At 40.0% G+C, this 20,421-nt stretch overlaps 1 protein-coding gene and 2 pseudogenes across 2 annotated transcripts in view; all 3 read right to left on the reverse strand.

The window, feature by feature from the left end:
- The window catches only part of Scaper (S-phase cyclin A associated protein in the ER), a 265,244-nt gene that overhangs the window by 178,907 nt on the left and 65,916 nt on the right, over nucleotides 1–20,421 (reverse strand). The window lies entirely within an intron of this gene.
- On the reverse strand, nucleotides 3,135–3,855 carry LOC116908063 (annotated as a pseudogene).
- On the reverse strand, nucleotides 15,144–20,263 carry LOC116907140 (annotated as a pseudogene).

Raw genomic sequence — 20,421 nt, forward strand, 5'->3', positions numbered from 1 at the left:
GGTCTGAGTGTTTTCTTATTTCTGCTGCATCTCCCTTTGTTATTCACTATTCAGTGCTTGTTTGCTATATACTTAATAAACTCACCTATTTAAAACTGAAAATACGACTGTTTTAGATCATTCTCCAGGCTGTACTATACAACAGTGTCAAGTTCATGAAGGAGGTTCCTTATCTATCACCTAACATGTAAGCTGGAAGGTATTAGTTTAATATTGAGTGAATTTATTCTTTAACTTAACAATATCCGTGAATCTTACAGGATTTAAAATAACTTCATGTTCAGGATCTTTAGTCATCTTAGTAACACTGTCAACTAGTACTCTCTCTGGAAACTGAGGAAGTTAGGGTTCATAGAAGTTAGATGACTTTTTCAGGGCTGAACAGCTAGCAAAATTGTACGACTTGGACTCCAACTCTCATACCACATTTCTTAATTCAAATAAAGAAAATTGGTTCACAAATGAGTAATTTCATAGAATGTAATTTTACTTAACATTTATTTATGTAAAATTAAAAAAAAATCTGTCAGGGAATATAACAGCAAGGTCAACCCCAAAAGCAGCCGTGGACTACAGCTTATGCTTCATCTATCTATACAAAGTTTACCTCAGTGAGCCAAAGCAAGAATACAGACTCTGAAGCCCAAAGTGCCCATGCTTTAAATCTGAAGCCAGCTCTACAGATTTATTAACCCTATGGATATTATTTAACTTTTCTAAACTATAACTTCATCTTAAAAGCTGGGCATCTCTGTCTGTCTGTCTGCCTCTGTCTCTCTGTGTCTCTGTGTCTCTGTCTCTCTCCCTTCCCAGGTCCTTCTAAGATCAGAGATTGTACCTAATACCATTCACTTTAATAGATAATGAATAAACCTTGTCTAAACCAACTTCATTACTATAGGTCAAGAGGTCTAGGCCTAACAAAAGGAGAGGAGTACGTACAAAATAGAAAACAATACTATCATCATTTCCCTTCCAGTCAAGTATGAAATAGACTCCCATCTAAGATTGCTGGCTGCGAATGATAGATAAGTAGCTACTTTGGCTTTTGGTTGAATAAAGTTTGCCCAGTATGTAACCGAATATCTAGCCATAATGATGGAAGCTAGCAGTATTCTTACCAAGAGTGCTCATAGTCCACTGGAAACCAGAAACACTTAGGGAAGAACAAGGACCATTTTAACTCACAGCAAGAAAGGAGCTTACATTTCACTGAGTTAAATCAATCCGAGGTTTATCAACCTACAATTCAAGGAAAAATGCCAAATCGAGGGTGTACTTTAGTAACATGAGGTTTATGAGTAACATAAACCTCAGTGTCATTCCCTGCCTCTCCTCAAGCACCATAGACAATATAGTTCCTTTGAAGAAAAAAAAAACATCTGATTTTGATGGTTATTTTCAATAATTATAATGGTTATTATCAATAACTATAGAACACTGCAGAAGTCAAGCTGAAATCTGTACATTTCCTAAAGTCTAAGCACAAAAGTGGCTTGGAAACTTTAGCTTTCAACACAGAAATTGTTATTAGGGTTACTTTTGGAAGGTAATTATTTTAGCAAAAAACAAAAGTGAAAAGAGGGTAATTCCTTGCCTAACACATAGGAAGTATCTGTCAGGCAAATAGTTTTGTGGAGAGTGCTAAGAGATGGAAATTTTATTCTTTTTTAAATTTTTTATTAGATACATTTCTTTACTTATATTTCTTTTTTAATTTTAAATCTGAATTTATGTTTTGAAATAAAAATGCAAGATATCTGACTTTTATAAAATTGTCATATGGGAACACACTTTAAAATACCATTACATGCTGTATTTACTTAGAAAGAGTTAACAGTAAATCCAGACTAAACAAGAACCTACTATCAGTTGGTTATAATGTGAGTTCCTTCCTTTCTTTGTTTAAAAAGAAAGCTTATGGGAAATGCTGGACCCATGGGAGAGCCAGTGATGACTCAGCACCTCCATGATTAAGGAAGCCTGGAGCACAGACCCCCTGATGGGGGTGGACTCTAATCTGCAGCTCCTCCACCTGGGCTGCAGGGCTATTGCTAGATGCTTTCCAAGTCCTGTTTGCCATGGCCCTTTCATTTCTAGTTACGATACAAATATCACTATTATTTTCCTTTCATTGTAAACTTCAACAGAAAAGTCAGCAGGCTACAGACTCTGTACATGGAGTTCAGTGAACTTTCTTGAGATGCTCAGCACTATGGGAAAGCCTTTTTTGCAGAAGCTTCTGATCTGGTTCAATCTCATGTGGTAACTTGGATCATCCACACAAACCACTACTCACAAGGTGGGTCCAACTACCAGGCCTTTTCTGAAGCCATGCCTCTGCTCCGGCTCAAACCATCTTGTCTCCAATTACAGGAGATGTCATCTCTCCTTTCCTTACACTCTGACAACTGGTATTATGGTATGTTCCTGTAGAATTCCTTTATTCCATTCTAATAGTCAACGATTTGAGGCTGTTGCATAACTGCTCCTTAGATATTTTGCTGATCTGTAAAACTAGGCTGATTTGTATAAGAATAAGTAAGAAACAAATGCTGGTGGATCATAGCCCCTGTCGTCATGTCCACCACTGAAGGATGGTAGCCTTCAACAAGCCAACCAAGTTTTCCTTTCATATACTCAAGTTATTTTTGTTCCAATAATAAAACACGATTTTTTTCTTAAGTAATAAATACGTGACCTGGTCAACTGTCACAAAACCAGTAGCTATAATGTGTGCTATGGTGCTCCAACTCTTCATTTCCACATATCCCTTCCAAAACCAGGGTTCGAGCCTTTGACTGTGCTCATGGATTCACGTTCTAAGACATACCATTTGACATTAGCGTTCCTATGTTTAATGAAAACTAAAATGACATTCTTAACATGAGGAGGGGGTATAAAATCATCACTGCTTCATAATTTCTTTCAAAATCATAGTGGCACCAAATCTCGATAATTACCAAAGTCTAACTTTGTGAAATTTCTTCTATGATGATAGTACCATTATTGACATTTATTTGTTCCTAATTAAATTTCATTTCAACTACCTGATATCAAAGTTGAGGTAGCTGCATTGTGGCTGCACTGCAGGCAGTGGTATTGCTCAAAGACGACCTGGAACATCGGATTTAAGTGATAGGGGAAAAAAGTCTCCCTGACAGTTTTCTGATTTGGCATTCAAACCAACAACAACAAAAAAGAACAGAAACATACCTTCACCCCACTCCCAATCATTCCTTTAGTGATAAAAATATAGTTCTTTTCTGAGCATTGACACAATACACGGGACCTGTTTCTTTTCATGGAAAGTGGCGTCCAGGGAGGAATCAAATTCCATGGCCACCTTCCGGTTAACAGGAGTAAGAATGGGCATAAATTCCAGCTTGTGTATGCAGTTTCAGCATGGTACAAAGTGACTGGATGAACCACGACTTGTCCTTTGAATTTCTTCAGGAATAGTAACCAGGTGCTGCAGAGTAAGCATACAGGAAGTCGGCCTCCACTGGTACCATCTGGCATGCCATATCATCCTCAGTTCCACTGTCTGTCTCAACGCCACAGTCCAGCTCCACCCAGCAGGCCTGAATGATGAAGAGTTTCGGCTTTCCAGTCAGACTTCAGCAGTAGTTGCCTCTGAAGAAACTAATTAGTTTTCAGTTCAACAGATCTGTTCATTCCAAAAATTACTCATTCATTGCCATGGCTTAGAATCACACACACAAAACTGCTCCTTTTGCTGTGATCTTCCTTAGAAACACTATCCATCAATTCCATAATTTCTTCGATTCTTGATCTTAAAGCATGAGCCATTGGTGCTTTTTATTTTCAGGAAATTTTCTCCAGTGCCCATGTGTTCGAGACTCTTCCTCACTTTTTCTTCTATTAGATTGAGTGTATCTGGTTTGATGTGGAGGTCCTCGATCCACTTGGACTTAAGCTTTGTACAGGGTGATAAGAATGGATCGATTTGCATTCTTCTACATGCTGACCTCCAGTTGAACAGGCATCAATTGTTGAACATACTATCTTTCTTTCATTGGATGGTTTTAGCTCCTTTGTCAAAGATCAAGTGGCTATAGGTGTGTGGGTCATTTCTGGGTCTTCAATTCTGTTCCACTGATCTACCTGCCTGTCTATATATCAATACCCATAAAGTTTTTATGACTATTGCTCTGTAATACTGCTTGAAGTCAGGGATGGTGATTCCCCCACAAGTTCTTTTATTGTTGAGTATAGTTTTTGCTATCCTGGGTTTTTTGTTATTCCAAATGAAGTTGCAAATTGCTCTTTCTATCTCTATAAAGAATTGAGTAGGAATTTTCATGGAGATTGCATTAAATCTATAGATTGCTTTTGGCAAAATGGCCATCTTTACTATATTAATCCTGACAATGCATGAACATGGAAGATCTTTCCATCTCCCGAGATCTTCCTCGATTTCTTTCTTCAGAGACTCAAAGTTCTTGTCACACAAATCTTTCACTTGCTTGGTTAAAGTCACACCAAGATATTTTATATTATTTGGGACTATTGTGAAGGGTGTCATTTCTTTAATTTCTTTCTCAGCCTGCTTATCCTTTGAATAGAGGAAGGCCACTGATTTGTTTAACTTAATTTTATACCCTGGAACTTTTGGGGTCACTTAAGTATACACTATCATATCATCTGCAAATAGTGATATTTTGATTTCTTCCCATGGAAGTTGAACAATGCAACTCAATGACAACTTGGTCAAGGAAGAAATAAATAAAGAAATTAAAGACTTCTTAGAATTTAATGAAAATGAAGATAAAACATTCCCAAACTTATGGGACACAATGAAAACGGTACTAAGAGGAAAACTCATAGTTCTGAGTGCCTGAAAAAAGAAACAGGAGGTAGCATATGTCAGCAGCTGAGAGCACACCTAAAACTCTAGAACAAAAAGAAAGAAATAAAACCAAGAGGAGTAGAAGGCAAGAAATAATCAAACTCAGGGCTGAAATCAACCAAGTAGAAATGAAAAGGACTATATAAAGAATCAACAAAACCAGGAGCTGGTTCTCTGAGAAAAATCAACAAGATAGATAAACCCTTAGCCAAACTAAGCAGAAGTCACAGAGAGTGTATCCAAATTAACAAAATCAGAAATGAAAAGGGAGATATAACAACAGAATCTAAAGAAATTAAAAAATCATCAGATCCTACTATATTCAACAAAACTGGAAAATTGGGAGGAAATGGACAATTTTCTAGACAGATACCAGGTACCAAAGTTAAATCAGGAACAAATAAATCATCTAAACAACCCCATAACTCCTAAAGAAATAGAAGCAGTCATTAAAAGTCTCCCAACCAAAAAAGAGCCCAGGTCCAGATGGCTTCAGTGCAGAATTCTATCAGACCTTCATAGAAGACCTCATACCAATACTGTCCAAACTACTCCACAAAATAGAAATAGATGGAGCACTACCAAATTCCTTCCATGAAGCCACAATTACTGTTATTCCAAAACCACACAAAAACCCAACAAAGAAAGAGAACTTCAGACCAATTTCCCTTATGAATATTGACACAAAAATACTCAATAAAATTCTTGCACACCGAATCCAAGAACACATCAAAACAGTCATCCATCATGATCAAGTAGGCTTCATCCCAGGGATGCAGGGATCGTTTAATATACGAAAATCCATCAATGTAATCCACTATATAAACAAACTCAAAGATAAGAATCACACCATGATCATTTCATTAGATGCTAAGAAAGCATTTGACAAGATTCAACACCCCTTCAATGATAAAAGTCCTGGAAAGATCAGGACTTCAAGGCCCATGTCTAAACGTAGTAAAAGCCATATACAGCAAACCAGTAGCTAACATCAAACTAAATGGAGAGAAACTTGAAGCAATCCCACTAAAATCAGGGACTAGACAAGGCTGCCTACTCTCTCCCTACTTATTCAATATAGTACTCAAAGTCCTAGCCAGAGCAATCAGACAGCAAAAGGAGGTCAAAGGGATACAAATTGGAAATTTTATTCTTAAACACTTGAACAAATTCCAACAACTCTAAGCTCAAATTTGTCATTGACAGATATAAATATAAAACAATCTCTAGAAAATTATATCATTTTACTTAAAATTATACATAATATATATCTAACACACACACACACACACACACACACAGAGAGAGAGAGAGAGAGAGAGAGAGAGAGAGAGAGAGAGAGAGAGAGAGAGACTGAAGACATACCACTTGATTAACTATACATTCCCTCCAAACCAGAGACTATTTACCAAAAGCTCCAGTGGCAGGAATGGGAAATCTCCTTTCCAGTTGTTGGTTAGGAGAGTACAAGAGGCATTCCCAAAACAATTAATGTAGGTTGCTGCTGCTGTTACTGATGCTTTCCAGAAAAAGAAGGTAACACCCTATTGCTAAAGACGCTCACATTTTGGATACTGTGGATGATCAACCTGCTTATGATTTTGGAGCCTCTTCCCTGAGGATTAGCTTTCATAACATTGAAAGAAGCATGGAAGCTGCAAAGGGAGAAAAGCATTCCTATCCTAATTGATTCCTATGAAACACACACAACAATGCTAAGAATGCCAAGGTCAATAGTGGAACTTACATCCTGAAGGTAACCATCATCCATTTAACTAGATTTAAAATTTTCTCAACTGGACGGAATTCACACTTGGTACTGTAAATTTTGCCAACTAGCCATGGCTGGTGAGGCTGGGACCTAGAGGGTACCCTCTATTGCCATTTTCCTATACCAGTATAATCCCTAACTGCATTCTAAATACAGATCTTCATACTATTAAGTGTAGCTTCTCATCCCTCACTTTGCTCCCGGTAACACTTGTTATGGAAAACCACATCTGTTTTTAAAGAACTGTGCAAACACATTACATAGGTATGTGGGATATAACTAATATTATCAACTGTTCCACTACTAAGCACCTCTTCAATGGGAAGAGCTAAGAAATGTATATACACTATTTCACATTAATAAATTTTTAGGTATATTTATCTATATATATTAGAAGATACACATGTTACCAATCTAATTCACTACAGAGTAGGGTTTTATAATACTCCCTAGATATATTAACTGTCCTCTTTAGGAGAAAGCAATCTGTCTTTTGTCACTCTTAATCTATTTACATATTTAGCCAACTGCCCTCCAAAATGTATTGTCTGTGCTGCTATATATGTGCAATTGTCTGCACTTGGGCTTTTACTGCCCATTTAGTGCTCTTGAATATTCCTCACATATTTGAATTTTAACATCATCTGCCATTGCTTCCCACCACACCCTAATCCTCAAATGGATCTGACAATCTTTCTGAAGATGTCTTTCCATCCCTACTCATTCTAACTGGACTCCCTTTAGCAGGCCATGTTGCCCGGTTGTTTCCATCTGAGTCTCCAATACAGAACACTCAAGTACCTATTGTGACAGGATTGCCTCACTTAATGACTTCAGTGTTGATTTTCTTTTGAAAGAAGGACAACAAGAATACAGTGAGACAGCCAGAAAATGTCAAATACAGAGGTGAATGCCAGCAGCAAACCACTGAAATGAGAACGGGATCCCCAATGAAGGAATGAAAGAAAGAACTGAAAGAGTTGAAGGGGCTTGCAACCCCATATGAACAACAATGCCAAGCAACCAGAGCTTCCAGGGACTAAGCCACTACCCAAAGACTATACATGGACTGACCCTGGGCTCCAAGTTCACAGGTAGCAATAATTGGCCTTTTAGGAGCACCAGTGGAAGGGGAATCCCTTGGTCCTGCCAAGGCTGGACACCCAGTGTAGGAGATTATTGGAGGGGTAGTGGGGGGTGGATTGGGAGGGGAACACCCATATAGAACAGGAAGGGTAGGGTTTAGGGGGCTGATGGCCTAGAAACCAGGAAAGGGAATAACATTTGAAATGTAAATAAGAAATACCCAATTTAATAAAAATGGGGGAAAAAAGAAAACAGTGAGAGAGAATGTATTGTTTTTATTTATAAGCAGGAATAATTCTAAAGGAAAAATCCTTTATATGAACTATTTAAATATCAAGTTCATATAGGAAAGGCAGGAAGAATATCTGATTCCCTTTACTGGTTTTATTATCTTCTAGAAATAATAAATTAACTTTTTACAATGTTAAAAATTCCTGGCTTTCACTTGTTTGCTATGCTTCAATCAGTGAAATTAATTATCCTTTGTGAATTCTAACTGCCCCATTTTTGGCAAGGGGCCTCTTCAAGTTGATACCCAAGTTCTTTAATAGCACAAGAACGGTCTTTAACAGCTTCCCTGCCATATGAATGACAATGTATGCAGATCGAGAATCTCGCAATTATAGATATCACTGTTTTCTTTTCATAAGAAAATATATTTCAGGCCATTAGCAGTAAGCATGATTGAACACAACTGCTTTTAAGACACTGTTTCTAATCTCTTTAACAGTCAAATGTAGGAAGTATGTGTGTATGTATGTATGTATTTATATGTATATATACATATGTAAACAAGCACATATATATGTGAACACACATACAAAAATATATAATCTGCAATGTTTCAGTAAGATAAAGCACATTGTAAATTCATATGGGCTTTACATTATTTGTATTATATTCTACCAACTTCCTTTATTTAAGACTAAGAACTCATTTCTCTAGGTTACATATGTTAAAGAATTATAGTCTTAAAGGTAGATATCATGACTAGTACTCGTTTTTTTTTTCATTGCCATTTTCTTTCTTTTTTTTTCTTTATTAACTTGAGTATTTCTTATTTACATTTCGAATGTTATTCCCTTTCCCGGTTTCCGGGCCAACATCCCCCTAGCCTCTCCCCCTCCCCTTCTCTATGGGTGTTCCCCTCCCCATCCTCCCCCCAATACCGCCCTCCCCCCAACAATCAGGTTCACTGGGGGTTCAGTCTTAGCAGGACCAAGGGCTTTGGCTTCCACTGGTGCTCTTACTAGGCTATTCATACCTATGAGGTTAGAGTCCAGGGTCATTCCATGTATAGTCTTTGGGTAGTGGCTTACTCCGTGGAAGCTCTGGTTGCTTGGCATTGTTGTTCATATAGGGTCTCGAGCCCCTTCAAGCTCTTCCAGTCCTTTCTCTGATTCCATCAATGGCGGTCCCGTTCTCAGTTCAGTGCTTTGCTGCTGGCATTCGCCTATGTATTTGCTGTATTCTGGCTGTGTCTCTCAGGAGAGATCTACATCCAGTTCCTGTCAGCCTGCACTTCTTTCCTTAATCCATCTTATCTAATTGGGTGGCTGTATATGTATGGGCCACATGTGGGGCAGGCTCTGAATGGGGGTTCCTTCTGCCTCTGTTTTAATCTTTGTCTTCCTATTCCCTGCCAAGGGTATTCTTGTTCCCCTTTTAAAGAAGGAGTGAAGCATTCACTATTGCTCTCCAATACTGCTTGAGTTCAGGGATAATGATTCCCCCTGAAGTCCTTTTATTGTTGAGGATAGTCTTAGCTATCCTGGGTTTTTTGTTATTCCAGATGAATTTGCAAATTGTTCTGTCTAACTCTTTGAAGAATTGGATTGGTATTTTGATGGGGATTGCATTGAATCTGTAGATCACTTTTGGTAAAATGGCCATTTTTACTATATTAATCCTGCCAATCCATTAGCATGGGAGATCTTTCCATCTTCTGAGGTCTTCTTCAATTTCTTTTTTCAGAGGCTTGAAGTTCTTATTGTACAGATCTTTTACTTGCTTGGTTAAAGTCACACCGAGGTACTTTATAATATTTGGGACTATTATGAAGGGTGTCGTTTCCCTAATTTCTTTCTCGGCCTGTTTCTCTTTTGTGTAGAGGAAGGCTACTGATTTATTTGAGTTAATTTTATACCCAGCCACTTTGCTGAAGTTGTTTATCAGCTTTAGTAGTTCTCTGGTGGAACTTTGGGATCACTTAAATATACTATCATATCATCTGCAAATAGAGATATTTTGATTTCTTCTTTTCCAATCTGTATCCCCTTGATCTCCTTTTGTTGTCTGATTGCTCTGGCTAGAACTTCAAGAAATATAGTGAATAAGTAGGGAGAGAGTGGGCAGCCTTGTCTAGTCCCTGATTTTAGTGGAATTGCTTCAAGTTTCTCTCCATTTAGTTTAATGTTAGCGACTGGTTTGCTGTATATGGCTTTTACTATGTTTAGGTATGGGCCTTGAATTCCTATTCTTTCCAGGACTTTTATCATGAAGGGGTGTTGAATTTTGTCAAATGCTTTCTCAACATCTACTGAAATGATCATGTGGTTTTGTTCTTTCAGTTTATTTATATAATGGATCACGTTGATGGTTTTCCATCGACGTATATTAAACCATCCCTGCATGCCTGTGATGAAGCCTACTTGATCATGGTGGATGATTGTTTTGATGTGCTCTTGGATTCGGTTTGCAAGAATTTTATTGAGTATGTTTGTGTCGATATTCATAAGGGATATTGGTCTGAAGTTCTGTTTCTTTGTTCGGTCTTTGCGTGGTTTAGGTATAAGACTAATTGTGGCTTCATAGAAGGAATTCAGTAGTGCTCCATCTGTTTCAATTTTGTGGAATAGTTTGGATAGTATTGGTATGAGGTCTTCTATGAAGGTCTGATAGAATTATGCACTGAACCCGTGTGGACCTGGGCTCTTTTTGTTTGGGAGACTTTTAAAGACTGCTTCTATTTCTTTGGGAGTTATGGGGTTGTTTATGTGATTTATCTGTTTCTGATTTAACTTCAGTACCTGGTATCTGTCTAGGAAATTGTCCATTTCCTCCAGATTTTGAAGTTTTGTTGAATATAGGCTTTTGTAGTAGGATCTGATGATTTTTTGAATTTCCTCTGATTTCTAGTTATGTCTCCCTTTTCATTTCTGACTTCGTTAATTTGGACACACTCTGTGTCCTCTCCTTAATCTGGCTAAGGGTTTATCTATCTTGTTGATTTTCTCAAAGAACCAACTTTTGGTTCTGTTGATTCTTTCTATGGCCCTTTTGGTTTCTACTTGGTTGATTTCAGCTCTGAGTTTGGTTATTTCCTGCCTTCTACTCCTCCTGGGTGTATTTGCTTCTTTTTGTTCTAGAGCTTTTAGGTGTGCTGTCAAGCTGGTGACATATGATCTCTCCTGTTTCTTTCTGCAGGCACTCAGAGCTATGAGTTTTCCTCTTAGCACAGCTTTCATTGTGTCCCATAAGTTTGGGTATGTTGTACCTTTATTTTCATTAAATTCGAAGAAGTCTTTAATTTCTTAATTTCTTCCTTGACCAGGTTATCGTTGAGTAGAGAATTGTTCAACTTCCACATATATGTGGGCGTTCTTCCCTCATTGTTATTGAAGACCAGCTTTAGCCCGTGGTAGTCTGATAGGACGCATGGGATTATTTCTATCTTTCTGTATCTGTTGCGGCCTGTTTTTTGACCAATTATATGGTCAATTTTGGAGAAAGTACCATGAGGTGCTGAGAAGAATGTATATCCTTTTGCTTTAGGATAGAATGTTCTATAAATATCTGTTAAGTCCATTTGGTTCATGACTTCTCTTAATCTGTCTATGTCTCTGTTTAATTTCTGTTTCCATGACCTGTCTATTGATGAGAGTGGGGTGTTGAAATCTCCTACTATTATTGTGCGAGGTTCAACGTGTGCTTTGAGCTTTAGTAAGGTTTCTTTTATGCCTGTAGGTGCCCTTGTATTTGGAGCATAGATATTTAGGATTGAGAGTTCATCTTGGTGGATTTTTCCTTTGATGAATATGAAGTATCCTTATCTTTTTTGATGACTTTTGGTAGAAAATCGATTTTATTTGATATTAAAATGGCTACTCCAGCTTGCTTCTTCTGACCATTTGCTTGGATAGTTGTTTTCCAGCCTTTCACTCTGAGGTAGTGTCTGTCTTTGTCTCTGAGGTGTGTTTCCTGTAGACACCAGAATGCAGGGTCCTCATTGCGTATCCAGTTTGTTAATTTATGTCTTTTTATTGGGGAGTTGAGACCATTGATGTTGAGAGATATTAAGGAATAGTGATAATTGCTTCCTGTTATATTCATTTTTGGATGTGAGGTTATGTTTGTGTGCTCTTCTTCTCTTTGTTTTGTTGCCAAAACGATTAGTTTCTTGCCTCTTCTTGGGTATAGCTTGCCTCCTTATGTTGGGCTTTACCATTTATTATCCTTTGTAGTGCTGGATTTGTAGAAAGATATTGTGTATATTTGGTTTTGTCATGGAATATCTTGGTTTCTCCATCTATGTTAATTGAGAGTTTTGCAGGATACAGTAACCTGGGCTGGCATTTATGTTCTCTTAGGGTCTGTATGACATCTGTCCAGGATCTTCTGGCTTTCATAGTCTCTGGCGAAAAGTCTGGTGTGATTCTGATAGGTCTGCCTTTATATGTTACTTGACCTTTTTCCCTTACTGCTTTTAATATTCTTTCTTTATTTTGTGCATTTGGTGTTTTGACTATTATGTGACAGGAGTTTCTTTTCTGGTCCAATCTATTTGGAGTTCTGTAGGCTTCTTGTATGCTTATGGGCATCTCTTTCTTTAGGTTAGGGACGTTTTCTTCTATGATTTTGTTGAAGATATTTACTGGTCTTTTCAGCTGAGAGTCTTCACTCTCTTCTATACCTATTATCCTTAGGTTTGATCTTCTCATTGAGTCCTGGATTTCCTGTATGTTTTGGACCAGTAGCTTTTTCTGCTTTACATTATCTTTGACAGTTTAGTCAATGATTTCTATGGAATCTTCTGCTCCTGAGATTCTCTCTTCCATCTGTTGTATTCTGTTGGTGAAGCTCATATCTACAGCTCCTTGTCTCTTCTTTTGGTTTTCTATATCCAGGGTTGTTTCCCTGTGCTCTTTCTTCATTGCTTCTATTTCCATTTTTAATTCCTTCAACTGTTTGATTGTGTTTTCCTGGAATTCTTTCAGGGATTTTTGTGATTCCTCTCTATAGGCTTCTACTTGTTTATTTATGTTTTCCTGAGTTTCTCTAAGGGAGTTCTTCATGTCTTTCTTGAAGTCCTCCAGCATGATGATCAAATATGATTTTAAATCTAGATCTTGCTTTTCTGGTATGTTTGGATATTCCGTGTTTGCTTTGGTGGGAGAATTGGGCTCTGATGATGCCACACAGTCTTGGTTTCTGTTGCTTGGGTTCCTGCACTTGCCTCTCCCCATCAGATTATCTCTGGTGTTACTTTCCTCTGCTATTTCTGACAGTGGCTAGGCCATCCTATAGGCCTGTGTGTCAGGAGTGCTGTAGACCTGTTTTCCTGTTTTCTTTCAGCCAGTTATGGGAACAGAGTGTTCTGCTTTTGGGCATGTAGTTTTTCCTGTCTACTGACTTTCAGCTGTTCCTGTGGGCCTGTGTCCTGAGTTCACCAGGCAGGTCACTTGGAGCAGAAAAGTTGGTCTTACCTGTGGTCCCGAGGCTCAAGTTTGCTCGTGGGGTATTGCTTATGAGCTCTCCACGAGGGCAGCAACCAGGAGGACCTGTGCTGCCGTTTCCAGAAGCTCCCGTCTACCAGGGTCCCAGATGGCGTTTGGTGTTTTCCTCTGGAGTCAGAAATGTGGGCAGAGTGTAGTCTCTTCTGGCTTCCCAGGTCTGTCTGTCTCTCTGTAGGTTTAGCTCTCCCTCCCACGGATTTGGATGCAGAGAACTGTTGATCCGGTCCCTTCAGGTTCTGGCGGTGTCTGGGGCACAGGGGACCTACAGCTCCAGTGCCCCTATCTTCCGGTTCCCAGAGAATGTATACAGTTTCCTTTTGGGCCAGGGATGTGGGCAGGGGTGGGCAGTATTGGTGGTCTCTTCCGCTCTGCAGTCTCAGGAGTGCCCACCTGTCCGGGTGGTGAGCTTTCTCTCCCATGGGGTTTGGGAGCAGTGAGCTTCGGGCAAGGATCAGTGAGGTTGGGAATCCCGCTAAAAACCAGAAGTGTCTGGTCCTAAAGGAATTTTGCCTCTGTGTGTCCTGAGACCACCAGTCAGGTCACTTGGAGCAGAAATGTTGGTCTTACCTGTGGTCCCGAGGCTCAAGTTTGCTCATGGGTGTTGCTTTTGAGCTCTCCACGAGGGCAGCAACCAGGAGGACCTGCGCTGCCTTTTCTGGGAGCCCCCGTGCACCGGGGTCCCAGATGGCATTTGGTGTTTTCCTCTGGAGTCAGAAAAGTGGGCAGAGTGTAGTCTCTTCTGGCTTCCCAGGCGTGTCTGCCTCTCTGAAGGTTTAGCTCTCCCTCCCACCGGATTTGGGTGCAGAGAACTGTTGATCTGGTCCCTTCAGGTTCCGGCGGTGTCTGGGGCACAGGGGACCTGCAGCTCCAGTGCTCCTATCTATGACTAGTACTCTTAACTTCTCCAAGAACCCATAGTTGGAGATGTTATAAACCCAAGGAGAGAACTTGCTACTGTTAAAGTGTTCAAAGGGCACAGTGTTAAACTGCTTCCTAAATATTTATCCTTGTGCACATAGATTAGAGTATCACTAAACACTCATCAGAAGATTCCTTCTGTAATGTATAGCATTACAACAGAAACCCATAAATTGTCAACATGAAGAGACTGTGAGGTAATGAGCTCTAAATGGGACAACTGAATCACAATTCCTCACAACAGCATGTTCCCCACAGGGCAACCAGCAGGAGCAACTGTATACTTCTAAACTACCTTCCATCTTCACAGGAAAACTACTAAAGAAACAACATCCTTCCCCCAACTCAGACTCAGGGATGGTCCTGAAAGATGGAGGAGAAAGATTTTAAGAGCCGAAGTGAGTGCATGGGAACAGCAAATATGATTTCCAGGCATGACAAAACTGTTGCACACTAGAAATCACAGCAGTTCAGTTTCAGAGGGTTAGTACATTGACCATCATGGAGGGAAGGGGGGAGGCAGCCAGGCAGTCAGGCAAATATGGCATTAGAGCAGTAACTGAGGATTTACATGTGATCCACACTAATGGGACAAGGAGAGAGAGTAAGGTAATCAAATGGTATGGGCTTTTGAAACCTCAAACCCACCCCCAATGAAAGACCTTCTCCAACAAGGTCATACCTCCTAATCCTTTTCAAACAGCTCAACTACTTAAGGACCAAGGATTCAAACATTTAAGCCTATGTTGACTATTCTCATTCAAACCATTACGGGGGTCAGGGGTGTGGGGTGCGGGTGGGGGTCATGTTCTATTCCAAATTGAGGAGCTATTGTGATGGCTGCTGGGAGCGAGTAAGTTTCCTTAAGGGATGTGTCCCCATGCTCCAGTAGATGTCCCTACACCCATGTATGTACTGGCAGTACTACGCAGACTCATTAGGAGTGTTTTGTTTTATTTTGTTTTGTTTAAAAAAAGAGCACATGAAGTGGGGAAAGTGGTGGGAGGGGTAGAGGAGGTATTAGCAGGGAGGAAATGGGTGGTGGATTTGATCAAAACACATAACATGAATATATGAAATTTTCAAACAATAGAAAGATGAACACTCCTTTAATAAACCCAATAAAATTAATCCAGTTCAAATAGGTAAAGGAATGAAGACAACTTTTGGCCATGGCTTATAAGTAAGGAATAGGAAATAAGGGGTCAGTATCAGGTACTGGAGGGGACAGGAGGGAGGTACAGAGGATCAGGATATCAATAGAATTATGCAGCAGCGATGAGGAACTGGGGCTAGCTACTGGGGGGGTCTACCCAACAGGGATGATTTTAGCAGAGAAAGGGAGGTAGAAACTATAGAGACCACCTCCAGCAGATAGGCATGGCCTGGGGCCGTACAACCATCTCAAAGTTTTTAACCCGGAAATGTTCCTGTGCAAAAGAAGAACATGGACAAAAAAAAAGGAGCAGAGACTGGAGGAAGAACCATCCAGGGACTGCCTCATCCAGGGACCCATCCTGTCTGCAGATACCAAATGCAACACTGTGGCCTTGCCAAGAGGTGCTTGCTGACAGGAACCTGGTATGACTGCTTCTTAGGAGGTTCAACCAGCAACTGACCAATACAGATGAAGATGCTTGGAGCCAACCATCAGACTGAATTCAGGGACCCTGTTGGGGAGCTGCAGGAAGGACTGGATAAGCTGAGGGGGATTGCAACCCTATAGGAAGAACAACATCAGCTAGCCAAACCACCCAGTGCTCTCAGAGACTAGACCACCAACTAGGGAGAGTACAGGGAGATCCATGGCTCCAGAAGCATAGGTAGCAGAGGATGGCCTTGTCTGACATCACTGGGAGAAGAGACTCTTGGATCTGTGGAGGTTTGATACCCCAGTATAGGAAGATGCTGGAGGGGTAGAATGGGAGAGAACGGGTGGGTGGGGGACCACCTTCACAGAGGCAAAGGGGAGGGAAGAGAGAAAGGTTGTGGGATGGAGGAATGTGGAGGGGTAACCAGGAAGTGGGATATCATTTGAGATGTAAACAAATGAAATGATTAATATGAATAAATAAATATCTGGGAAGTACAGGGATTTTTGTCTGAATCTTTATCTCATCCACAGACAGCAGCCACAGAGAAGCAGTATTACTAAAATTATCACAAGTACAAAAAATAAACTTTGAGAGACATATTTCCTCACTGTCCCAAACTCTAAGCACTAATACTACAAAGTCAGATTTATGATAGCCATTTTATAAATATTAACTTCCTTCTGACAATTGGTTAATATTAATACTAAAGAAACTCTGATCTCAATGGGCATCCTTATTCCTTATTTAATGTTATGTTGATTGTCTGAAGTTTATTCACTTTAATTTTTTACTCCAAATAATAATTTTTTAAAAGATAATTTTTAAGTTTATAGAAATATTGAGCAAAAATTATTTAGTAGTTGTTAACATCTAAGGAAAAAAGTACATAATTGCCTACAGGTCTTTTAAGGATAAACAACTATGAAAAAGCAAGAATGAAAAGAATTGTGTTTCTTTAATTTTGATATGAAGATTAAAAATAATTTTAGTATGCTGCTGTCGCTCCTGCTGGTCACCTGTGAAAAATGACTATTATGAAGAGTGCAGAGGCTGTGGTACCTCAGGGCTACAAAGGAATCACTGGGTGAGAAATGAAAATAGCCCAGCTTCTAAAGCCCTTGGTTCTAATCTCATGCAGAAAAGGAAGACTGGGAACAGTAAAAGGCTTTTGAAGGCAAAACCAAAAAATTCACTCAAAATTAAATGTATAGGAAATGTGAGATGTTTCTGCCACTGCTTATCCATTTCGTAACATGCATGTTCACCACAGCCTTGGTTCTGAACACATAATATGCAAACTTTGCATGGCATATGCTGTCACACTACATTAAACCAACAACAAAACTACATGAAACACCATGGCAAATTCAGAACTACTGTATGTTATCAACTGCAGTGCTTTTCATACATATAAAGTTTTCTGCTTTCATACAAATACGCTTTAATTATGAAAAACATATAATTTTCCAAGAGTCATTCCTCAGCATTGAAATTTCAAATTAAAACATTTCCAGTTGATTGTTCAATTTACAACATTTTATGAAAAGGTCTTGCTATTGTATTTACTTATTCGAAGTGATGGTCTCAGAATTAAGAATTGTAAAATAAAAGCATAAGTCAACTAGAAAAATGGTTGAAGCTGTTCTATGTAACAAACACTCAGCCAAGATTTAATGCTTTATGTAAAAAGCATTAATTTTACATAAACATGTAAAAAAGTAAATCTCATTGACTAAATGATTTAGTCTTTAATGAATAGTAAAATAATATGTAGATCAAAGAATTATTTTAACCTAAAGTTCTTTATGATTTATCATCAGTGTTTTATTTCCCTAAATGTATGTACACAAACATGGCTGTATAAAAATTCCTTTAGGGGGCTGGAGAGATGACTCAACGGTTAAGAACACTGACTGCTCTTCCAGAGGTCCCGAGTTCAAATCCCAGCAACCACATGGTGGCTCACAGCTATCTGTAATGAGATCTGATTCCCACTTCTAGTGTGTCTGAAGACAACTACAGTGTACTTATATATAATGAATAAATAAATCTTAAAAAAATCCTTTAAAAAAATGGGTCACACGTGAGAAAAGGTTAGGACCCCTAAACAGGAGTAGACATTGTGGAGGTAGTACACAGTGGTCCAGTTCTGGAGAGAAAGGCCATCTCTAATGAATTTTTAAGAATGTGAAAAATACCTGAACCTCGCTGATCCCGGCCCAGAGCTCCCTGCTCCCAAACTCCGTGGGAGAGAGAGCTCATCGCCCAGATAGGTGGGCACTCCTGAAACTGCAGGGCAGGAGAGACCGCCAGAACTGCCCACCCTTGCCCACATCCCTGGCCCAAGAGGAAACTGTATAGGGCCTCTGGGAACATGAAGACAGGGGCACTCAACCTGCAGATACCCTGCAGTCCAGACAATGCCCAGATCTGAAGGGACCTGGTCAAACAGTTCCCTGCATACAAATCCCGTGGGAGGGAGAGCTAAACCTTCAGAGGGGCAGACACGCCTGGGAAGCCAGAGGAGACTACACTCTGCCCACATTTCTGACTCTAGAGGAAAATGCCTAGCACCATCTGGGGCCCCTGTGCACAGGGACCTAAGAAAAGGCCGGGCAGGCCCTTCTAGTTGCTGCCCTCACTGAGAGCTGAAACCCACTCCCGAGGAGCGTCTACAGGCCCAAGACCAGAGGTAAGACAAACTTTTCTGCTCCAAGTGACCTGCCTGGTGGACTCAGGACACGCGCCCACAGGAACAGCTGAAAGTCAGTAGACAGGAAAGACTACACGCATGAAAGCAGAACACTCTGTTCCCATAACTGGCTGAAAGAAAACAGGAAAACAGGTCTACAGCACTCCTGACACACAGGCCTATAGGATGGCCTAGCCACTGTGAGAAGTAGCAGAACAAGGTAACACCAGAGACAACCTGATGGCGAGACGCAAGCGCAGGAACCCAAGCAACAGAAACCAAGACTGTGTGGCATCATCGGAGCCCAATTCTCCCACCAAAGCAAACACGGAATATCCAAACACAAGAGATAAGCAAGATCTAGATTTTAAGTTAAATTTGATCATGATGATTGAGGACTTCAAGAAAGACATAAAAAAACTCCCTTAGAGAAATGCAGGAAAACATAAATGAACAAGTAGAAGCCTATAGAGAGAAATCACAAAAATCACTAAAAGAATTCCAGGAAAACACAATCAAACAGGTAAAGCAATTAAAAATGGAAATAGAAGCAATAAAGAAAGCACAAAGGGAGACAACCCTGGATATGGAAAACCAAAGGAAAAGACGAGGAGTCAGTCGAAGATACAAGCATCAACAACAGAATACAAGAGATAGAAGAGAGAATCTCAGGAGCAGAAGATCCCACAGAAATTATCAACATAATGTAACTGGGGGGGGGGTTGGGGATTTAGCTCAGTGGTAGAGCGCTTGCCTAGGAAGCACAAGGCCCTGGGTTCGGTCCCCAGCTCCGAAAAAAAGAACCCCCCCCCCAAAAAAAGATAATGTAACGGAAAAAGCTACTGGCCCAAAACATACAGGAAATCCAGGACACAATGAGAAGATCAAACCTAAGGATAATAGGTAGAGAAGAGAATGTAGAATCCTAGCTCAAAGGACCAGTAAATATCTTCAACAAAATCATACAAGAAAACTTCCCTAACCTAAAGAAAGAGATGCCCATAAACATACAAGAAACCTACAGAACTCCAAATAGATTGGACCAGAAAAGAAACTCCAAATATCAAATGAACAAAACAAAGAAAGAATATTAAAAGCAGTAACACTAGACTCTTTACTATCAGCTATTTTTTCGTGAAGTCCAATGTCTCTATGCTCCCCAGGGTAGAGCCTTTCTCCACCATAAAGCTCAGGAGTCTTGTTAGAATGGTGGAGACAGACCGCGCTGGATTCCATGTATCTGGGTAGAAATCTGTGATGGAGAGACACAGCCTTGTGTTGCACTTAAATCTTCCATTGGGGGTTATCATGTAAATACTAGGAGGCTTAAATGGAAATTCTCTGAGAAAAATTAGTTTTCCATGATAATAGCCACCTTCATAAGGAGTCATCTCAGGGCCTTGGACAACATAATGCCATTCAAGAATATTTGAAGGGAGGGGTGCGCCGCACAGATGTAAGGCATCGGGTCTTTCTTAATTGGAAGGTAGTCCTCTTTCACCCTTTTGTTGTTGTTGGAGCTCTCTTACTGCTGTTACTGCTCATCAAGGCAGAATCAAGGGCCTTTGCCTGATGCATCCAAGAATGCTCACACCAGGAACAAGGTTACAGTCCAGCTTAGAAGCCATGTGGGTCAGAGAGCTCAACTTGCCCAACACCTCCCTGAGGCTGCCTTCAGGTTCACTGGGAACAAGGCCCGGGCAGGGCACAGAAGAGTGCACCACGCCATGAGCTGCACCTGCGCTGGGACT

Source organism: Rattus rattus, chromosome 8 (assembly GCF_011064425.1).
Source record: "Rattus rattus isolate New Zealand chromosome 8, Rrattus_CSIRO_v1, whole genome shotgun sequence".
NCBI lineage: Eukaryota > Metazoa > Chordata > Mammalia > Rodentia > Muridae > Rattus > Rattus rattus.